Source organism: Daktulosphaira vitifoliae, unplaced genomic scaffold (assembly GCF_025091365.1).
Source record: "Daktulosphaira vitifoliae isolate Bord-2020 unplaced genomic scaffold, ASM2509136v1 Scaffold_1, whole genome shotgun sequence".
Lineage (NCBI taxonomy): Eukaryota > Metazoa > Arthropoda > Insecta > Hemiptera > Phylloxeridae > Daktulosphaira > Daktulosphaira vitifoliae.
In genome coordinates, this window is record NW_026099572.1 from 20,020,498 (window position 1) to 20,045,556 (window position 25,059).

The 25,059-nt window shown below is 26.4% G+C and overlaps 1 protein-coding gene and 1 long non-coding RNA gene across 3 annotated transcripts in view; one reads left to right on the top strand and one right to left on the bottom strand.

Annotated features, from left to right (window-relative positions):
- Window positions 1-24,498, bottom strand: part of LOC126896504 (cyclic nucleotide-gated cation channel alpha-3) — a 59,284-nt gene extending 34,786 nt beyond the window's left edge. The window contains exon 1 of the mRNA XM_050669351.1: window positions 24,227-24,498. The gene's annotated coding sequence lies outside the window, so the exon portion shown is untranslated. The remainder of the gene's footprint in view (window positions 1-24,226) is intronic.
- Window positions 6,763-12,075, top strand: LOC126896555 (uncharacterized). Of its 2 annotated transcripts, XR_007701869.1 has the most exons (4): window positions 6,763-7,366; window positions 8,396-8,690; window positions 10,363-10,531; window positions 11,030-12,075. It is a non-coding gene; the product is annotated as an uncharacterized LOC126896555 (long non-coding RNA). The 2 variants fall into 2 exon arrangements; XR_007701868.1 differs by lacking the exon at window positions 11,030-12,075 and having other exon boundaries at window positions 10,363-10,978.
- Window positions 24,499-25,059: the final 561 nt, after the last annotated feature.

Consider the following 25,059-nt stretch of genomic DNA (forward strand, 5'->3'; position numbering starts at 1 on the left):
TTTTCGCTGTTGCTACAATAGTATAAAACTCTATGTATATATTGAATCTTAATTAGATTTCGATAGTAAAAAAAAAAAAAAAAGTTCAATGCTTTTGTATTTAGTTTAAGAACACTTCCAATAAGTGTCTAATGTTTATTGATTGTTATATTTAACTCATGTACTAGTTCGTGATAGTAATGTTTACATTGCTATATCGATGGTTAAAAATTTATTTGCGATTAGCCACACTTTAGTATTAAGTGACACTATTGTTATTTTAAGTGTAATTATATCTTTATTTTGAAATATACTTCAAGGAACTAATAAAAAATTAATATAACTAAATATATATATGTATATATATTTGACAAATATAATTTGTATTAAAGATTGTTATAACAAGTGTTTATAAAAAAATAATTGAAGGCCTCTCTATAAAACTTTAAAAGTTATACTATTTTAAAAATATAAAAAACAAAATTGTTTTCTACAGAAAACCGTAAATTTTAATTCATTGAGAACAATATTTTTGAACAGATAATAATCAATTGGATAATGACGTGGTCCTGGTTCTTCGATATTGAGACAGTGCCTCTAAATGTGAATAATAAACGATAAGGTAAAAAAAAAAATTTGTGTGAGCTCAATTTAGAGTCTAATTCTACAGCTTACCCAAGAGTTATTATCGATTGGTAGTTTACAAATCCTTTGTACTCATTCTTTCTCCTAAACATTCCCTTTACTTTTTTTAATTCCAATCGTACTGATTTTGTTTTCACATGTTAGCCTAGAACCTGCAAGCTTAAATAATAAACTCAATATTATGACGTAGTGGTTGCTTTTGTGTATGAAAAATTTACAAACCATTTTGTGTATGATGTACACTTGACAAGAAGGTAAATGAAAAGAGGGTAAATATTTCTGGTTTAGTTTTCTTAAAATAAATAACTTTTCAAGAATCCACACAAATATATCAATTCTGTACATAGTTACATGTAAACAAGTTTATTCTCTTACAGAAGTATAAAAAATAACTCAAGATATAATAATAATAATGTTCTTTCTTAGAAATTGACATATTGTTTCTGAAATAATGTACATTTTTACTGGTGTACTCGTTCTGAGTTTATGATATTAGTGAAAAATTAGAAATTTTTATTAGAAATTATTTGAGTACCGTAATGTAAAGATTGTTAGATTAACCATGGATGATCTAACATGCAATATTTAGCTAAACACAGATTTTATTTAGGACGCGGAGAATATATTTGTTTTTTTTTCTGAATAAAATTACAATTATATCTAATTCGTTTATGAATTTACTTGCGATTTTATTTATCAATAGATTGTAATATTGAATAATATTATTACAATAAGTTTTTTCTTCCTGTTTTTGTTATCAAATAGCTTATTGATTAAAAAAACTAGGTCAGAATTATTCAATTTTTTCATTGTAAAATTACTCATTTAGGAACGACAAAAATTTGCGCAGAAGATAAATTACACATTATTTGATGAGACCGTATGATAATTTAATTTTCACTCTTTGGAGTGATAACTCCAACCAACTTTCTACAACGGTTTATATTAATTATTAATGTTTTATATTCACTAAACTAAAATAGAATTTCGAAGTTGAAAATTTTCATAATTTTACTGTAAACTGTTATAAAAAAAATTACTTTCACATGAAATTATGTAATTAGAGTTGTTTGATATATTATTCAAATATTATGTATTATCCTATTTGAATTGATGGAAACCTTTCAACAACAAATAACTTTTTATTGTAAAAATTACATAATATTCGGAACGACAAAGAGAAATAACAGCTTTATCATTTGTTTTCGGATGAAGTAATCTAGTATAAATAAAGAAAAGTAAAAGGTTTTTTTTTTGTTATTGTTGCCCCGGGGAGAAAAAGCCGAATTATTCCGAATTCCTGCATCGACTAAGGTAAACAAATTTATAATTTATTTAGCCGATTTACAACATTGTGTACAAATACGTAGCTTTATAGCAACCTGATTATCAATTTCCATTTTGATTTATTCAGCTAGTTACTTGTATAAATTGTTATACATGTTTTCATATTTAATTTCATTCAGTTCCTAAAATGCAACTCAGAGTTTTAATTATTAACCAATTTTTATAATATGAGCAAATTTATAATAATTATTTTTTTCAATTACAAATTATTATTAATTTTTATTAACATTATAAATTTGGTAAATTTGTGTGCAATTTTATGTTCAAAAATTCATATGTTTATAGATAATATTTTCAAAAAAAAAAAATTAACCATGATAATATTAAAATAAAAAAACGTTTATAGTTTAAAATGAACCAGAATAATGTGTTACTTATATTGCTATCAAGAGGTATTATTTGAAAAAACTAACAAATTAAAAAATAACGAAATTTCCCATAATATTTTCATATTGAATATAATTTTAAAAATATATTATAGTATGCTTTTGGGAGAGCTTTCTAAATCATTATTTGATTTAGCATCGTTTACATTTTTTTTTTTTTGGTTTTTAATGGTTTCAATTGAAGTGCTGTAGTATAATTTCCAATACAAGTTCCACCTCAATTTTTATTTTTATTTTTCAATCATTATTTTATTATTATATTATTTGATATTATACAAGAACTTTTTGATTTGTCTTTTACAGTAAAATTAAATTTACTGAAATATAATATCCATAGAAATATATATATATATATATATTTAAAAAATAAAATAATTTCAAATAACTAAAGAAAATTTGAATATTAATTTGTTTTAACATTTATACTTCAAGACCAAAAATAATTTATGGTATCATTTTAAGAAATTCGTTCACATCCTAAAAAAAGAATTCATAACTATAAGCCAAATATAGTATGCTTGAAAACAAAAGTTTTCAATAATTGCTATAAGTTTTCTTTATAGCTTTTAAATTATACTCAATAATATGTTCGTTAAAATAAGATAGTTGTTTTAACAATAATTTTTTATTGCAATTTTGTTTTATTTTAATAATTACAATAACATTATGGTATTCTGCGTGGTAAACGATGATCTATAAAATAGCCTAATAGTATTAGATAGAATACAATAATGTAGTTAAGGAATGCAATTGAACCAAAAGAAATCAATGATAATGGTATTTATAATATTAGCCGAATTAACATTAAGATAGATAATATAAAAATACAACAAGTAAAAATGTTGTACTTGTAAATTATTACAGTTTATATACCTAAGAAACAATATAACAAAAGATGACCGTTGTAAAATAATATAATCTGCAGTATATCACAGACAAAAAGAATATTCTAAAATAAAAGCCACATACCACTATTAATATTATCAGTCTAAAATTTCTTAAAAAGTTATATATGAATTATAACGTTCTCGGGATTTGAAAACTTATCTATAATTTCAATGAAAAAAAAAAAATGGAACCGTTTGCGTGTAATGGTCCAGGAAAATACTTTTGACTAAGAGGATAACAAATAATGAGGTATTAGATAAAAGAAAGGGAAAATAACAGTTATAAGAAATATTGAATTCAAAAGAAATAAGATGATAGGATACAATTATGACATAAAAGCCTCCTAAAAGCAATAATTGAAGGAGTTATGGAAGAAGACGTTGAAAATATATGAAAAGCAGAGTATATAACGCAGATGATAAAAGATATGAATAAAAGTAATTACAAGTACCTGAAAGAACTGAGTCACGATGGAGTAACATGAAAATCTACAATAAACTAATCTAAGGATTATTAACAAAAACAAAGTGAAAACAACAACAACAACAATTTTAACATTTCTTTCATTTTATTATATTTTCGTGATAAATATAAGATTTTCAAATTAATAGCTTTCTATCAATAACATTTCTTTATTTTTTTTTTTGTATTAATTTTAGTATAAGTATAAAAAAAAATACTCATATTCCTTTATTTTTATAATGAATTTCAGTACAACAAAAGAATTTTTGAAAAGAGTCATATTATATTAACGAAACTAAAGAATAATATTTGCGGCTTAGTAATAAAAATAAAATATTTTTTATTTTATTTGAATTCTTTTTTAAAATATAAGATTTTATTAAGGTAATAAGTTATTAAAGGAAAAGTAAAATCAGCTATTTCGCTTGTACTAAACTACTATTCAAATAAATAATTTGCTGATCCTTTAATAATAATGCTTATTGTTATTAATATACTACTGAAAAATTCCAACTTAGGTAATTTGTTTGATTACAATTATAATAAATACCTAATTCCAATAGGTAATTATTGAGTTAAAATTACAATTATTTGTCACCAATTATTGTGTTAATATTAATTAGCCTAATAAATGGTTATGATATTAACAATATTATTCTAGCAATTTTCACTAACAAAAAAAAAAAACAATTTGGTATAATGGTTTTGAACTATTGCGTTCATTTGGAATTTTATCAGCTATTCTTTCGAAACATGTCCTTAGTATTCCGGAAACATCTCAAATACGTGCAGTGGCTTAAGTAAAAACGTATACATATCAATTTGAAATCTACCACTCAGTGTGTTTGAGAATGTTATATTGTTTGGACATTGAACGTAGGGCTAAAAGTTTTTAGGATGCTTACTCATAAAATTCATAATAAAACGCTGTACATTTATGATATTGTATTCTATTTTAAAAGAAGAAAACAAAGATAAAAATTTCTAAGACTAACAAATCCATCATTTAAAATAAAAATTATATTTGTGTAAAAATTATCTTTATTTTTTATGTCAGAAAAATATAACCAGTTATTGATTTTTATTCGTGTATTATAAGAGTTTTAATAACTTTAAATTCGAGTGACATGATTAGTAATTTTATAAAATAAAAACTCAGTTGTTTTGCAACCTTTAATTAATGGACTCTTTATATTTATGTGTATATTATTTAAATCTGTTACTTCGATAACGTTAAAAAAAAGTTTATTTTAAATTATACTCAAGGGCGCATTAAATATCAATACACGGAGAGGCAATAATCATTTTGGGCCCCCTTAATTTTTCAAAATATTTTGACCCTTTTTACTGATCATCAAATATCATATCAAATAATAATATTCTCTGTATCATTTTGCTTAAAAATTTTGGCAAACTATTACCTAAAATAAAAACCCATGTTTTCCTATTGAAACTAGTTTTGTTTCAGTAATTAAAAAATATACAAAATCTGCAATATTACCCAATATTCTTACTTTCTGGGTCGTTTTTCAATTCTTCTTATCATGGAAATAAATATCAAATAATATTTTAAACAACAAAATTTTTTTTTAAATTATTTTATTTTAACAGTAAACCTGGCATTAAATATTCATTTAATGGTCAATATTCTATATAAATATGTTTGCAGATAGTGTAATACTAATTACTAAAGATCATACATAAGGGGAAAAAATGTTTGGCACCTTTTTTTATGCGAATCGATTCACAATAAAAATATAAAAGCAAAATGTCAATATTGTTTTAAAAAACATTTCGCCAACAGACAACGAAGAGAAACTTATATATTTTATATAAGTATTTTATATAAGGAGATATATTTTAGTGCTTAATTTTTATCTTGGTGATTATTGTGCCGCATCTTTTCAAAGAATCAGTGCCCGGAAACACTAGGCTACCACAATACCGCCTTGGTAACATTATTATATAAATATAAATATTTTTAAATTTTTTTTTTTGGACATACCATAGAAAGCTTTAAGAAATACTGGTGTTGATCAATTAAATTTACTCTCTCAAAAAAACAACACTTATTCAACAAAGATAAAACAACAAGGGTATATTATAAAAGCTATACTTATAATAAAAATATAGTGTTTAGAATCTTTTACGTATAAAAATCTGTCACAGATTTATAATGGAAGACGTGGAATTAATTCTTAACTTATCAAATTTAATCATAAGTTTTTTATAAGCATGATTTATAAAAGTAATCCAAATTTGGTTTGTTATACATTAATAACAAAATTAACATATACATTGAAATTATGTTGCATTTTTAAATAAATACATTAATTTTATAGAACTCAAACCATAATAGATATATTTTTTCAAGGCTTTTATTTGACATAATGGTCGTATTCAAATTACTAGCATCTTACATAGCATATTTAGTCAACTGAACTATACTAACTTGTACATCAAGTCTCTATAAACCAACCCCATTGTAAATCAATGTCTAATATTATTCTCATTCTTTATTAAAACGTGACCAAGTAGAACCTCTTTGTCCTAAGGATATAAAAATAGTTAAATTTTATTTGTTTTAGGACTCAATCAGAAATTACATTTACAACAACTATTTGAGATAAGCTTTAGTAGTTTATAGGGTACCAATTTGGTTATTAATGCTTTTTAAATTTGTCATTTATAATTCTAGGTATTTAAACTTTTTAGTTATTGATACATTATTAAAATATTAATTTCTCCATAATTCATTAATTTAATTACATAAAAAAAACAAAGTTTAATTTCAAAACTTGAGTAAATAATCTGATTGAATACACACAAACATAACATGCGATTAGTTACTGGACGTGTTTTCAATTGAATTTAAAACATTATTTTTAAAAAATAAATAAACAGAGTTTGTTTAAAAATGTAGTATACAACGTGAGATAAGTTAGATTAATGAAAATTCATGTCAAAGCTTCTCAAATACATTCAAATAACGCATACGATACTTCAATATCTTTACTATCTACTTAATAGTCCACTTCTTTTATAATTTCCTACCAAAAGATATACTACTACTTGTTGTACCCAATTTAAATATATTAGTTGTGTAGCAAATATAATACTAATTAACGCAAATTGTTAATGTAGATTTTTTAGACACAAAAATAATTTTGACATACGATTTCATAGCAATACACTTATTTTAATGACAATAACGAACTATAAAATAGAAACTACAATATGAGGTGCACTGTTCAATATAAATTTGACACTTGTTCGCCTACATGATCATTATTGCGGTAAAATAAATTATCTTTTCAAAAAGTGACTTTGATTGATTGAATCATGTGCATAAGGGACTGAAAATGACACTTTTCTATCAATTCCACTCGGACTTCTACTACGATATGGACACTCTATGCGTTTATCTTGTTACTTTTCGCCATCCAATCAGGATAGTCAAACTATGAAAGTATAACTAGTGTTGATTTTTGGATGAACGAAAAAATCATGGCTTCGTAAAAATATCTAATTTGAACGATGTATCGTTTTGCTATGTTCTAGTATTACTATTGTTTTTGTTATTTTTCTCGAGGTCACAATGTGTTCATCAATCATATTGAATTCTTATATAACTGCCAATTTAAAACATGCTTAGTCTGGTGAGTATTTAAAAATTCACAAATTTAGAGGAAGTTCTTTAGTTAATTAAATAATTAATGTATCTAAATTTATATTTTTCCTCAAAATAACCAGCACCATTTTTAAGTTTTTCTTGGAGAATTTTGAGTTTCTTTGATATTCATTTGATATAAATATATATGCAATTAATTAAAAATTGAAATTCCAAACATTATTATGAGAAATATTTGGCAGTCGTATATATAAATTGGCTGTGGTACCACTATGATAGTTTAATTGTTAGTTGAGTAATACTTTCAAAGAAAGAAGAACTTTTCGTATTCATATTTACCAAGTATAACCTATTTGCATATAGTGTTAATAATAATAATCTATTTTGTTTATGTAAAACACTATAGTTATGAGGTTTAATTTTTAAACTTGTATTAGTTTCTGAACTCTTATGTTTCACAAGTGAGATTAAAATTTCGTTAGAAATCTAATATAATATATTAGATTTCTAATATATAATATATATTATATACTATTATACAAATCGTAAATTGTAAGAATAATTGAAAGTTATTACGTTAATCAATTGCTCATAAGTTTAATGATTAAATTGATGAGCATTAGTTGACACGCTTATTACGTTATTAGCATATAGTGTTTAAAACATTGTATAAAACGTGTTAAAGAACCAAACATTTCAAAATTTAATTGGTCTTTTGGGAAATTTTTAACGATTTAAACTGTTTACTTGTGTTTAACAGGGTTTCTTTTTAACATTGTTTTAACCAACCTGTAAGTTGAAATTCAAACCCACGCTGTACAATATAAAAAGTTTTGTATACAAGTTTTTCTGTTATACTTTTAACTTAATAAATATTTGAACTATTAAATTTTTTTAAGCTACAAAGTATTTATTTGAATTCAAGTGAATTGGAATTGTTTTAATTTTTTTATTAACTACTAAATATAAACTAAACTAAATACCACATAGATTAAAAATGTTAAAATAAACGTTAATAACATAATTTCTATGAATTTCTTTATTATTTTATCATTAGTGCAGAAAATAAGCATATAGTGTTGTGAATATATGCTTTGTCGGACAGTTGAACCGTCTCAGAAACCCTACAGAGAAATAACAACCAACTGCTCGAGAGGAAATAACGAATATTGCGGTTATTTCTATGGTTGTGTACGTAACGGGTACAAGTGGCACGCTGTTCGTTTAAGATACTGAGAAGTGGGATTCGTTTATGTTATGTACACAATAAAGTATATAACACAAATACATACATATATTATCCTGATGTCACCGACATTGATCCCGCCGAAAAATAGCAGTGGAAACTTTGGGTAAATATCCATTGTTATGTAACACAATACAAGATACTCTCCTTTAGAAAGACACAGCCATTAACGTCCTCAGAATACCTGTATTAGTAGTGAAATGAAAACAAAATCATTTTTATATTACTAAATTTGTAGTCCCACTTTTTTGTCCTGGAATTTCATACGTTGAATATTATACAAGGTGTTCAGTAAGTAAAGAAACGGGTATAGTTGTTACAAAACAATGAGAACATTAGAAATCTTTTCCTTAATTACTGAAACCTAAATATTTTATCTTAGCTCGGTTAATATTAGCAAAGAGATATTTATTACAATTTCATATTTCAAAATCATATACACTTACATAGCATATTATGAAAAAACTAAATCATTAGGGTGCTGTAATGTAATAAATATAATCCTAAATTAACTGGTTATTTCGTATTTTAAAGACGGAAACATTATTTTGGTGATCTTTTATATTTATAATATGTGACATACATATACAAATAATAACATTCTGTTTTATGTCAATATTATAAATGATAATTAAATATTACGCACACAGATGTATAATTTTATTATTATTCCTTTTATTTTTCGATAAAGTTATTAGTCAAAATAAATCATAGACTTCTTTGTATGATAACCAATTATCTATACATATTTATGCTATAATAGCTGGATTATTATATCTATGATATTTGTACAAAAGATAGTTAGTCATAAATAGAAATAGTGTTAATATTATAAGAAAAAGAAAACAAATCCATTTTTTTATATCAACCTGTTGTGAACATTCTACAGATTGGCGGTTTAATTTTATGAACAAATTGACATTATATTGAGAGCAAATAACACCATATTGTTTAAGTTTACAAATGAAGTGCAATGGAGTTGAGGAATTTTTTTAAATTAGTATTGATTAATATCTGATAATAATGAAAATTAATGTCATACAAAGTTTTAATCGTATTTGAAAAAAAATTTTAATAACTATCAAAAGTTAAATTATTTTTTACCTAAAGTGGTCGTTTGCTCATAGAGGACAAGTCGTTGTCCTTAACGTCCTTCTTCTTTTTAATCGTATAGTACACAAAAAATTTAAATGTAATTAAATTTTAATCATTTAGATGTTACATTCCTATGAAAAAAACTTCAAAATCAGTCCTTTTTACAGAAATATATATGATTTTTAGCTTTAATTTCCGTTAACTCTTAGAAATCAAGATTTCGGATAGTTTTTTATTTTGACGGGCGATTTCACATGGTAAAACATTCGTGATATAATTTTTGGATACATGGTTGGTCTTAAATTGAAGGGTTCCTTTACTTAGGTTTTTTATAAAATGCATAAAATGCTTTTTAATACTATTAAAAGATAGTTTGTTTTATCTAGTATTGCTAATATAACTTTCATTAGAATAAGTGTTATAAAAAAAATGACAGCAGTTTTAAAATTCAGAAATATTTGTTAAAAATTCTTTATACGGTAGCGTAGATATTTTTCTTAAAATTCAGAAGGCTTTTCAATTTTTCGCTCATAGATCAACAAAATCGATCAAGTGAGATTTGAACATTTTCATTGACAGATACAAAAAAAACACATCATGGTTAAACTTTCTCAGCTTTATATTGAAATTAAATCATGCAAGAATTTATTAAATGAAAGAAACTAATAAGTAAATGTTTGCAGATAGTGTAATACTAATTACTAAAGATCATACATAAGGGGAAAAAATGTTTGTCGCCTTTTTTTATGCGAATCGATTCACAATAAAAATATAAAAGCAAAATGTCAAAATTGTTTTAAATTAGTCAGTGGAACGACAACTTCAAATGACAACTTTTTAAGTAACCAAAAGGTTTGTAAGCTTAATCTTTATAAAACAAGGAAATATCAAACCATCAATATTGATAATAATGCATTATAACGGTTGTATAAATTTGGAAGTTATTTTCAATGCTAGATTTTCTAAAAATGCAGACAGTAAAATTTAAGTAATCCCTTTTGAATCAGTCGATTGAATCATGTAAAAAGGGGGTACAATACAAGATTTCAGATATTTAGATTGTCAAAAAAAATTAATATAAAATATATTTGTATACACAGTAATAGACCTCAATATAAATAAAAAAAAATTAAAAAATAAATAAACCTACTCGAAGGCAGGTTTTTGATATGCTAAAAAAAAATAAAGAAAAATCATTATAATTTATGTTATGTCGGATCTATTATCCATACACCTTGTTGTAGCAATCTGGTATCTTATCATTGATTTAAACATTATTGTTTATTATTATTTTTTAGAAAAAACATGTCTTCTTATATTTTTTTAATACAATTTTTTTTTTTAATATAGAGTGATTAATAAAGGATAAAGCACTCATTTTCTCAGAAACTACCAAAAATGTTTCATTTTCTTAAAGGAAAATATTATTTAATTCAAAAACTCAACAATAATATGTCATTAAATACATTTTTTTTCATTCCTTCAGAGATAAAAAAAACTTTCGTTAATTATAAGAATATATATATCTAGAATAGACTTAATTATTAATGATAAGATTTCTGTATAGTGGATTATATCGAATTGTACCAGAAACAAATAGTATGCTAAATGGTAAATTATCAATAGATAAAAATAGAGTCAAAAGTTACTAAACATGCAAAAACAGAAAAATGATTCATCAGATAAAATAATTATAAGATCAATTTTTTTCCTATTGTATCATTAAACTAAATATAGAGCTTTCCAATTCAGAAATTTAAAGTTTAAGTTGCTTATCTATGAAATGATTAAAAAAATATCTTTATCTACATATTATTATAAAGATTTTTACATTCGTAAAGAAAAAATTACCTGATTCAAAAATTTCTATAATAATACGAATTTAAAATTTGTTTTTTATCTCTTCAAGGATAAATATCAAAACTTTAATTTTCTTTAACAAGAACAAATATAGCTGTATGACTTAACTCAGATGATAACTCGCAGAGTTAGTAATCTTTATTAGATTAGTTAGATCTTTTGCCGTTCGAGTGTTTAGCAGCTATATTCTATTTAGACGGTTTATTTCTTTCTCTCATAAAGTATAGGTTATGGCGATTGATTATTAACTACAGAGTTTATTCGTCTTTTAGTAAAAGACTAAAGTAAAACTTAATGATTTGTATTTAAACTTTAATTCAATTCTTACTTTCATCGTTAGCGGTTCTGATTCTTTATGTATTTAATTTCATCATAAATAAATGTACTATTATTATTTACTCTAGAATATTATGAGACTATACTTAATGGTTTGAATACAACTGATATTATCGTGTTTGATGAGATAAATTGCATGCAATGTTTTACTAAACTGCATATCATTAATTACTTCATATTAATTATCTCAATGTTTCCAATGTTTCAATTGAAATAGTTTTTTTTACATTTAGAACGTCACTTTGATCAAATTGTATATTTACATCATATTAAGATTAAATTAATTAAACGTATTTTGAGATAATAATTATAATTTGAAATGGACAATTAATAATAATAAATAAATTTAGACTTTATAAAAAACATTTTTGGTGACGCATTTATATATTTATAATTCACATAATGTTTAAGGTTGTACTTTAAATACTATAAGCTTACTAATCTAGTTCAAAATAATTTTTACCCACTATTATTTTAGATAGTCTCTTTTTAAAAAAAATAAATAGATTCAATATTACATAAACAGTGTAGATCACACAAGACGTATTACCGAATCACTAGATACTCCTTGTCCCATGGCTCTCCCAACTAAACACACCTCCCCATCAGAAATTCTTTTTTTAATAAAAAAATTACAAAATAACAAGTCTCCCGGTCACGACCTAATCACTAATAAAATCATCAAACATCTACCAAAAAAAGCTATAATACAACTCACCTATATTTTTAACTCTATACTAAGATTATCATACATACCACAAACATGGAAACACTCAATTATAATTCTTATCCACAAACCTGGCAAACCTCCTGAATTACCTTCCTCGTACAGGCCAATTAGTCTACTCCCGTCCCTTTCTAAAATCCTTGAAAAAATCATACTAAAAAGAATATATCCTATAATAAACGAAAACAAAACAATTCCAAACACTCAATTTGGCTTTAAAAATAAACACTCCACACTGCACCAAATTCATAGATTAACAGACATCATCTCCTCATCCCTAGAAATCAAAAATCATTGTGAAGGAGTATTTCTTGATGTCGCACAGGCGTTCGACCGCGTGTGGACTGAAGGACTTCTTTATAAACTTCGATTTCTTCCAGCTCCCTTATACCTCACGTTAAAGTCATTCTTATCACAACGCACGTTTGCCGTACGTTGCGATGACGAAACATCCAACATTCATTCTATTAACGCAGGTATACCTCAAGGAAGCATCCTAGCCCCAACCCTCTATAATATATTTACCTCAGACATTCCACACTCAAATAATACACATCTCGCTACATTTGCAGACGACACTGCCATACTATCCTCCAATCCTGACTCTAATTCTGCAACAAAATCACTCCAAGATCATCTCAACAAACTCCAAACTTGGTTCAAATTATGGAGAATAAAAATTAATGAAGGAAAATCCTCCCACGTATCATTTACTCTCCGTTCCACCAATGGCCCTCCTTTATCGATAAATAACAACATAATTCCTCAACATGATTACACTAAATATTTAGGCATCCATTTAGACAAAAAACTAAATTGGGCCTACCACATAAAAAACAAACGAAAATCATTAAACCTACGTCTCCATTCTCTGAGACATCTTCTCCGTTCTAATATGCCACTTAATATAAAACTACTAATATACAAACAAATCATACGCCCAGCCATGACCTACGGTATTCAAATTTGGGGATCCGCGAAAAAATCAAATATCTCTATCCTTCAATCCTTTCAATCAATTAACCTAAGAATTATAACAGGAGCACCGTGGTATGTTAGTAACCAAACTCTCCACAAAGACCTAAAAATTCTAACACTTCCTGAACTTGCTTCTTGCTATTTTAAAAAATTCCACAGTGACACACAAAACCATCCTAACCCTCTAATATCTAATCTCCATAATCCCTCTAACCCTATTAACCCATTACGTCGACTCAAAAGAAACTGGGCTAGAGACCTTCTCTAACTCATTTTAGCACAAATTTAGTTTCACAATTTTAATTATTATTCTTTTATTTTGAAGTGGTGTCAATGGGCTCCTTCTTCATGCACGATATTCATGCGTTGTAACACATTGTTCAGTCATTTTTACTTATTGTATTATGTATACAGATTGTAATATTTTCTTAATAAAAAAAAAAAAAAAATAATAAAAAAACAAAAAAAAAGATTCAATATTTGTGTAGTAATTAAAAACAAATTTGCAATAAGATGTCTACAAGAAAAAAACTGTAATAGTAATTAAATAAACTACTTATCAATAATAAAAATAAAAATGGTATTTAATCATTTTTCATTTTAATTGTGTTAAAAAATTGTAATTTTTTTTTTGTGAAACCTCTTTATATACCTTATGGAGCAGATCTAAATAAAAACTCTTATAACTTTTGATGCTATTATCTTTTCACTGTAATTTTTTTTAAACAATTTTTGTACACTTTGATTACATATAAATCCTTTTTTTTTTTATAATATAAAAAAATGTTTTATGTAGTTTGAGACTGCTAAAATTGTTAAAAAAAAAAAAAATGTGATATGATAGTTGTATCATTTCAATAATTGAACACTAAGAAGTTATTTAAAATTACAATATTCAACTTAAAGTAATGAATAGAGTGAAATGAATTATTTTGGACGCCTATTTGAACATTTCTGTGGTGATGACATCAACCAGAATACTAGAACGATTGACGATGACAACATTATACGATATGACGTTTAATGTTTGCCTAGTATTATGAAATATAATATATATATATATTTTTAATTTATTGTAGTTGTCACGGAAAGCGTAATTTTTCCATATTATTTATTTAATTCATATACTCCAACGCCCAAGGCGTGGACCTGAAATGATATTGTCAAAGAATGACAACATGTATTTTATATGTTTATGTGATCTCTAGGGTATTTTACAATAATAAATAATGTTGGTGGAATAAAGGTAGAATTACATTTTTTTTTAATCAACAAAGTATTTTATAATCACGTATTTATTTTAAATTAAACAAATGCGTAGGTTTTGATGACTACATAAATATTTATAATATATTATAGTATAGCTGCTTAATGGGTGTTACTAGTTAATACATTATTAATATTTTTAAAAGGGTAATTTTAGATAGCTTAAATAATATTTGTATAGATCTCAACAAATAATTGTTTTTTCGAACATTTTTAGAGTTATACAATAACACAATATTTAAATCAAGTAAATTAAATTTTAGTATTTATTTCTTTAATTCGAAAAGAATTTTGTATTAACTAATAATTTTTAATATTTTAAGTAAAATAAATAAATAGTAGTAAATATTCTATTGAACATTTAAATATTAAAAAATATTTGCAAACATTTTTATAACTAAAACATAATAAGAACTCAATTCTTTTACAAGGAGTCGTTTACATGACTCTAATAGAGGTCTAAATAAGGTTTGTAAAAATTTTTCTTGATGTAATTTGAAAATCTGATGTAAAAAGTGTATTTGTGATTTTGTTAAGAATTATGTAAGAATACAATTTTTGGCTTTCATTGCAATTTTTTGAAAAATAATAAAATCTTGTACACTTTTATCAAATAACATTATTTCTTTTTATGGTAAATAATATTTATGGAAAAGAAAAGTATTACAAATTAATAAAGCATGGGATAATATTAGCTCATAATACCGATAAATAGTTTATTATTTTATTATTTACTAACATAGATAATACTAATAATAAAATAATCCTATATTTAATAGCACACCGCAGACGGTACTCATATTTTTGCAGTAATTTTAGTTACAGAATACGTCTTGTTATACTTTTTAGTGATATATCTCACCGTATACAATATATGATTAATAAAATGATATATAATCAATATAATGATATTAATTTTTCAATGTACACAAACTTCTACAAGGTAAATAAACAGCGTATCTCACAGTGGACTTTGCCTTTCACATATATAATCAATGATTTATCTTAGGGGCGATATATTTCTATAATTTAAACCTACACAATTATGATTTTATTTTATAGTTTTAAATGTATGCACAAACATTTTTTAAATTTTTTCTTACCTTGTAATTGTTAAATTGTAATGTTTTTTCATTTTGTCAAAATAAATAGTCAAAATAAAATATAAACAGTATATCAAAAAATTATTCTTATTGAAATCTGGGATCCTATTAATAACATCGGATTGCGCTATATGTAAGCAATTCTTATAACATGTACGTTTGTTGTGCAAAATTTAATCTGCGGTTTAAAATAGAGAAGTTTTAATGTATTACATTGCTTCTTAAGACGACAATGGAGCAAATAAAATGAGCAAAGAAAGTGGAATGTTATAATAAATAAGTTATCTATTATTATGTCCTACGTTGGTGTTCTAGTGACCTTTCTACCAAAAACTTATTGGTTCGCGACATTAGTTATATGTTAAATAGAATAATCACATATTTTTGCTTTGAATAATGTCAACAAAAATCAAAAATATAAGTCAGACACGAATTATACAAAATAAAAAACCCAGCACAGGTGGGTAGACACACTGTGGTGACATAGCATAGTTGAGTCAAGTATAATGATATCTGACAGTGATTAAAATCACTATAAAAAAAAACGCTTCCATGCAAATCTTTAGATAGTGTTTACTTTTAAAACATTGGTGGATTATTCCAAAAGCTACATGATCTGCTAGTTCCTTATTAATATCCTGATTAAGATAAAGTATGTCGAATAAAAAAGGTATTTAAATATTATTTCTCATAAAAAAATTGTGTTGATTCATACACTTTTCAATAAGTTATAGCCAGAGCCGGATTAACATAGGTGCAAAAGGAGCTTTTGCTCCAGGGCGGCAAATTTTTGGGGGCGGTATACATTTTTGTAGTACAAATATTAAATATTGTGCACATTTTTTTTTTCATGTTAAATCTAGTAATACCTGTAGGCCTATCTATTGAATAATTACAATTTTTCATTTTAATAATATATATTCTTATTTTTAAAGTATAAAATGATGAACTATATCACTTAATCATATATTTATAATATTATAAGGATGTTATCCTCTAATCTTTGTTAAAGTATACGTACCTGCGGCTATTATATATATATTATATATATATGTGGGAAAATGCAAACAGGCAATTACAGGAACAGAGCGAAGACGCAATACTTTATTTAATTTATATATATATATAAATTAATACACAAAAAAACTATTAAATGTTAACAAACAAAAATAACACATATATTTAAATACGCACGAAAACTCTNCTATTAAATGTTAACAAACAAAAATAACACATATATTTAAATACGCACGAAAACTCTATATAAAATATTCACACAACACAGAAATAAAATATAAAACAGAATACACTTATAAACTAAAGAATATACATAGAGACACGTCTTAGCCGACTCACGACTTGATTTAATCTCCCTCTATATACTTGATACCACTATCTATTTCCAGACCCTAAAAGTGGTGCCATCTAGATACCAATAGTACCCATATTTCGACCCTCTTCTTGATCAGTCGTCTCGACTGATTGACAGTTTTCCATCTCTTCTTCATCATCTGTATCCATTTGGCTCCATGGCTTCATATAGTCAACACCAGATGATGTTCTAATGGGACCTTCAGACTCACCAATTTTGACCATTTCATATCTGTCTGGTCCTCTACGTTTGGTTATTTGGTATGGGCCCAAAAACTTTTTATGAATTTTGGAAAGTGGCTTGAATTGTGTCCTCAAAATAGCAACCAAATCACCTAGGTGATACTTATGTGCTTCCTTTCTCTTTTTATTAAAAGTTTTACGCTGTTCTTCTTGAGCTTTAAAAATTTGTTCTTGTGCTTCCTTACGTAATTCATCTCTCTCTTCCACAAAAGCATTTGTATAGACCTAAGCTCCTTGTAATTTATCTATTTGATCATCTATTAATGGCAAAGAGTGTATATCTTTGATTATTTTCCTATTTAACATCCTGTAATCTACACAGGGACGTAGAGAGTTATCTTTCTTCCTGACCAAAACTATTGGACTAGCATAGTCAGAACAACTAGATCTAATAATGTCTTCTTGTAACCATTCTTCTATTTGTTTGTCAACTTCACATGTTTCCGCTGGAGATAGGCGCCGTGGTTTTTGATATACAGGTTTTTCATCCATTAGTAAAATAACTGTTTCAATCGGTGCATGTTTTACTTTATTTGGTTCATAATCTTTCACTATATTATTAATTTCCTCTTTATAAGTTGATGCACCTATGTTGAGCTGATTACAAGGTATATTAATAGACATTATTTGATTTTCTTCTTCTTCAAATTTAGTTATTCTCACACACTTAGGATTTATGTGCAGTTCAGCACTTGTTTGAAATATAACTTTTCCTACTAACAGGTCACATGTAATGGCTTCATCAGGAACAACATAAATATCAGTAGTATATGATGATCCATCAACACTTAATTTGCAAGTAAATACACCTTCTGTGTAGAACTTAACTCCTCCTGGTCCTCCTAGTAAAGTTTTATCTTTACGAATTGTGATTTCATCTAACTTCAACATAAATGACCTTCGACAGAGATTCACATCACTACCAGTATCAACTAAAGCATTAGTTTCTACACCTTGTATATCAACTAATTTACTTATACGATTAGTAGGATATATGCCATCAATAACTTGATTCACTTGTATTTTAACATTTTCATCTCTTTGACTTCTATCAGTATTTGGTCGACTAGTTGATGGACGATAAGAACATGATGATGCTTTATGACCAAATTCCTGGCATAAAAAACACTTAAATCCTTTACTAGCATCAGGACAAGAACTAGAACGGTGACCCTTTGCACCACAGTTGTAGCAACGATTAATGTTTGCTGATTGACCTTCATGTTTATATGATTTAAATGAAGCATTAGGCAATTCATTCAAATATTTTTTTTCGCTGAAGTTTATGTTTGACTTTGTATTTGCCCTTACGTTTAACTTCATCTTCTCATACAGTTCAAGTTTCAATTTTAGCTCATCAATGGATGTAGCGCCATACAGTATCATCTTGTTAACTTCCAAGTCTCTTATACCAGCTATAATATAATCAATAAGAGAATCTTCTTCAATATTGCCTAGCTGAGCAATCTGTTTCATCTTGAAAACATACTGCTGATACGATTCATCAATTTTCTTAAATCGCTCAGATAGTGAACGATGAATAGCAGCTGTGTTCATACGACTTTTAAACTCATTCTTCAGTTTATCTTTTAAAATTGTCCAAGTAGTAATTCCTCTTTCCGATTGAATATATAATTGAGCCGTTCCCATTAATAAACGTTTACCATAAATTAACTTCTCAGGATCGGACCAACGTAGTACACTAGCCATTTCTTCAATTTCTTCAATCCATCGATTAACTGGATAAGCATCATCACCAGAAAACTTTGACAGTGATTCTTCAACATCTCTAAAGCTTAAATGAGATTTGCTATGCTCAAGTCTCAAAGCAAATACTTCCTCTCGAAGTCTAGAAACTTCGTCCATAGTTTCATTAAAATTTTTATTTTTAGGCATCTCGAACTGTTATATAATCAAAAAGTTTAATCAAATTCAAATTGATGTTAGAAACCGATTAACAATAACTAGATCTCGCGAAAACGAACAAAGAAAAATTGCGCGTTTACTCAACCAAAATGGAGTCGTATACTAATACAATTACAAAAACGTTTTATATATTTTCGTCACTAACAACACTTATATAATACACGACAAATAGTTTGAATTTTTCCGGATGTTGAGTAGACAAGATATCTTCTCCAATCTCTATTCCCGTTTGTTGACCGATGATTATCCCGGACAGGCCCCCAAAAAATGTGGGAAAATGCAAACAGGCAATTACAGGAACAGAGCGAAGACGCAATACTATTATTTAATTTATATATTTATAAATTAATACACAAAAACTCTATTAAATGTTAACAAACAAAAATAACACATATATTTAAATACACACGAAAAACTCTATATAAAATATTCACACAACACAAAAAATATTATATAAAACAGAATACACTTATAAACTAAAGAATATACATAGAGACACGTCTTAGCCGACTCACGACTTGATTTAATCTCCCTCTATATACTTGATACCACTATCTATCTCCAGACCCTAAAAGTGGTGCCATCTAGATACCAATAGTACCCACATATATATATATATATTATATATATAGATAAGTAGATTATTATAAGAATGATGTCAATAATAAAATGAATATCTGAATATTTGGATAAAATTACAAATAAGTCCAGCACTCACTTCTTGATTATCAGTGTCAGAGTTAACAAAAAGTGTGTAAAAAATGAGTGCAAAAAAAAATTAAGTTAAGTGGTTGTGAGTACTGTAAAAAGGCAATCGAAAAAAAAAAAAAAATAAAGATGTTATTGAATCATGCCAAAAATTAGACAGTTTTTTAAAGTAAAGTAAAGTACATTACATTAGCTTTAATTTAAGATATATATAAAAGTGTCAGACTTTCCGGAACACTTTCAAAATTTAAGTTGAAAAAGTCAATTTTTTGTGAAAAAGTTGTCATTTTGAATCCCCCCCTGTAGGCAGGTAAAAAGTCAGATTTATAAAAAAAATATACCAAATGATAGGTAAAGACATCATGCATCTACAAAAAAAAGAATTATATTGATCCATACATCTTTCGAGAAGTTATAGCATTATAAAGTTAAAAATATAAAAAAGAATTTTTTTACAAAAATCGTATTTTTTTTATTAAGTTTAATGTCTGTTTTCACCATGAAGATAAAATAAAGTCCGAAATTTTTTTTTACCATTATAAAGTATATTACATTAGCTTTAATTTAAGATATATATAAAAGTGTCAGACCTTCCGGAACACTTTCAAAAGTTACGTTGAAAAAGTTCTACTTTCTATATGCATTTTTATGTTTTGAATCCCCCCTGTATTTAGGGAAATGGTCCGATTTAAAAAAACAGTATGTCGAATGAAAGATCTATATAAATACTACTTCTCATAAAAAAATTGTAATGATTCATACATTTTTCAAAAAGTTATAGCATAATAAAGTTAAAAATGGAAAATACAAAATCGAAAATTTTCACACAAAAATAGCATTCGGTAGCCATTTTCACCATGAAGATAAAATAAAGTCCGAAATTTTTTTTTTCCATAATAAAGTATATTACATTAGCTTTAATTTAAGATATATATAAAAGTGTCAGACTTTCCCAAACACTTTCAAAAGTTAAGTTGAAAAAGTTCTACTTTCTACATGCATTTTTTAGATTTGAACCCCCCTCGTATATAGGGAAATGGTCCGATTTAAAAAAACAGTATGTCAAATGAAAGATATATAAAGATATATAGTAGTATATAAATACTACTTTTCATAAAAAAATTGTATTGATCCATACATTTTTCAAAAAGTTATAGCATAATAAAGTTAAAAATGTAAAATACAAAATCGAAAATTAAATAAATTAAAATAAAAATGTATATAAATACTACTTCTCATGAAAAAATTGTATTGATCCATACATTTTTCAAAAAGTTATAGCATTATAAAGTAAAAAATATAAAAAATAAAATCAAGAATTTTCACACAAAAATAGCATTTGGTAGCCATTTTCACCGTGAAGACAAAATAAAGTCCAAAATTATTTTTTCCATAATAAAATACATTACATAAGCTTTAATTTAAGATTTATATAAAAGTGTTAAACTTTCCGGAACACTTTCAAAAGTTAAGTTGAAAAAGTTAATTTTTTGTGAAAAAGTTGTCATTTTGAATCCTTCCTGTAGTCCGATAAAGGGTCAGATTAATAAAAAAAATATACCAAATAATAGGTAAATACCTCATATATCTATAAAAAAAAATTATATTGATTTGTTCATTTTTGAAAAAGTTATGGCAGTTTTAAGTAAAAAAAAGTGAACAAAAATTAGCGATTTTTAAATTTGTAATTTTTTTGGAGATTTTCCCCCTTTGCAGGGAGTGAGGGAAATTTTTTAATTTTTTAAGGGTAGTGTCTTCAACTAGATACGATTTGTGATCTTTTGACATATTGTTGAAAGAAATCGGTTCGGCGAGAGCTGAAAAAAAGTGGTAAAAAACCAAAAAAAAAAAACACATCATAGTAATAAACTAATACCTCCTCAGCTTTGCATCGAAGCTAAAATAACTGATAATTCCTCATTACAGAGTTTAAATTTTATTTTTTTATAAATAATTTTTAAAATTATGTAAATTAAATTCAAATTTTTTAGTGATTAAGTTAAATATTTACTATATCAAATATGAGTAAAAATGGATTACTAAAAAGTAGATAATATATTAATTATTTATTCACAATTGTAAACTAAAAGATAAGTTTAGGGGAAAAAAAAAGAAAAAGCTTTGTATGGTATTTATAAATTTAGAGAAAGCGTATGATAGAGTATCGAGAGAGGTTCTAAATTGGGCATTAATGAGAAAAGGAGTCCCGAAAAGGTTTATTAATATAATAGAGGATATGTATGATTACACTTGTACTAGGGTAAAGAGTGTGGGAGGAGTAACAGAAGTTTTTTTGGGAAAGAGTAGGAGTGCATCAGGGTTCTGCTTTAAGCTCTTACTTATTTTCTATAGTGATGAATGAAATTACTAGAGAAATACAAGAAGAGGTGCCGTGGTGCATGATGTTTTCTAACGATATAGTGTTAATAGGAGAAAATAGGGAGGAAATTAATCCAAGGCTAGAGTTATGGAGATGAGCTCTTTAAAAAAAGGTTTAAGATTAAGTAGGAGTAAGACAGAGTATATAGAGTTCGAGTTTGATAAAGGAGAACACAAGTAAGGTGAAATAAGGACACCAGAGACAATAGGCGAGGACGTGATTAGAGAGGTGGAGAGTTTTAAGTATTTAGGGTCAGTTGTGCAAAAGAGCGTTGGTATTGACGAGGACGTAAGACACAGATTTAAGTGCGGGTGGTTGAAGTGGAGAGAAGCGTCTGGTATCTTATGCAATAAAAGAATTCCAATGAGGCTGAAAAGTAAATTCTACAAGACTGTAGTGAGACCAGCTATGATGTATGGTTCAAAGTGTTTGCCAGTTGATAAGAAAGTAGAGCAGAGAATAAGTGTAGCAGAGATGAGAATGATTAGATGGATGAGTAGAGTGACTAGAGAAGATAGGATAAAAAATGAGCATATAAGAGGGAGTATAGGTGTAGCGTCAATCGTGGATAAGATGAGAGAAAATAGACTTAGATGGTTTGGTCATGTTATAAGGAGAGAAGTATCGGAAGCTGTAAGAACAGTTATAGAAATGAATGTTGAAGGAAGAAGAGGTAGAGGAAGACCAAAAAAGAGAAGGAGGGATGCTATTGAATGCGATATGAGGACAGCTGATGTGTACGTAGAGGATGTGAGAGATCGTGTCAAATGGAAGTTTAGAATAAGGGTGGCCGACCCCAAGTAGTTGATATTAAGGCGAGGAAGAAGAAGAACACAATTGTAAACGAGAAAAATAATTTTAATGTCGAAATGCAAAAATTACATTTTCAAATCAACAAAAAAAAAATCATTTAACATTGAACTCAATTAAAAATATATTATTGATTTTATGTATAGTGGGTAAAAAAGTTTTAATACTTTAAAATGTATATAGTTAATGGTACAGAGTCTTAGATTTAATTGTTTTAAGTTATTGCATTAAAAAAAAAAACCTTAGTAAAATTAACAGTTATTGTTAATTTAGAACCAACAATATTTTTTGTCGATTTAACAACAATTTCGCCAGAGGAATAAAAAAATTAATAAACAAATGTTTTATTGATTTAACAGAAAATAATTTTCGGTTTTATTTTTTTCATGTATATATTAATGATTACATAAAATGTATTTTAACACCATAACAAATCACCTGTTTGTGTTGATAACACAACAAAATTTAAAAAGGGATATTGAGAATTTGGTATTGAAATTTTATTGTAGTATAATCATTAACGTGCCTGTGAAGCTAATTTTATTATTCAATGTAATATTGTAGTTAAACCATTATCGTTGTGCTATCGAAAATTACAAATTTGTATCGTATATCGTCCCCTCAGAGAATTATATAAGCTCTCTTCGATCAGATGTAGTTCGCGGGGTAAAACTTGGATTATTAAAGCCGGCCTTACTGAGTCTATGTGTACATTTTTTTATTTCAAGGTTTCCAGAGAATTTAAGTACATTGCAAATTAAAAAGTCGAGTTTTTTACGTCATTATTTCTTTAAAAGACTCGCATAACGTTAAGAAAACAGTTTTATGTATAAACTCACCGTCTACTCTTCAGGTGAGCCACGACCTCGTTCGATGTCCAGCCGGCAAAATAAATCACTGAGCTTGAAAGAGGCCTAAAGTATACACATTGTCTTATTTTTAACCCCTTCCCGTTTGCAAAAGGGTCAAAAAAAAATAACAATAATATAATCCAAATGACCAGAAGCTAATAATATATACAATCCGAACAATATTTATTAAAAAAATATATAAGATTTGTTATATACGCGAAATACTATAACCGACCGACGACGTCACAATATAGACGATCTGGGAACACTACATAAGCGACAATCATCCCTTTGCTCTGAAGGGAGACTAATGAAATGCGCAGGCTCAGACTTTCCGACACTAGCGTTCCTTTACAGAATCCTTGGCAAACGGTTCATCTATTAGTATTTTATTCCAGTTTTCTTATCATTTCATTATTATTATTAACATATATTATATGATTTATTATAATTTTTAACAACTCAATATATTGTTTTATTATTATATAGACTATGTGTAGAATATTTCAAAATTTATAAGTATCGTTGATAGTTAAATTCTCAACAATCTTCTATAAAAAATTACCGAATTCTCCTCGTTTATAATATTTTGACACTCTTAATATATTATTAATGTAATTGACAATGGCAATTACAAGATAACTTTTTAGTCACAAGCATCTGAAATAAGGGTTTTATATGTATATGAATTACTTTTAGGTTCAATACGAAGATGAGAAGGTATTGGTTTTACTAAGATGTGTTTATTTTTTTATTTATTTATTTTTTTTTTGTGCCTATTACCACTTTTTCTCAGCTCTAACCGAACCGATTTCTTTCAA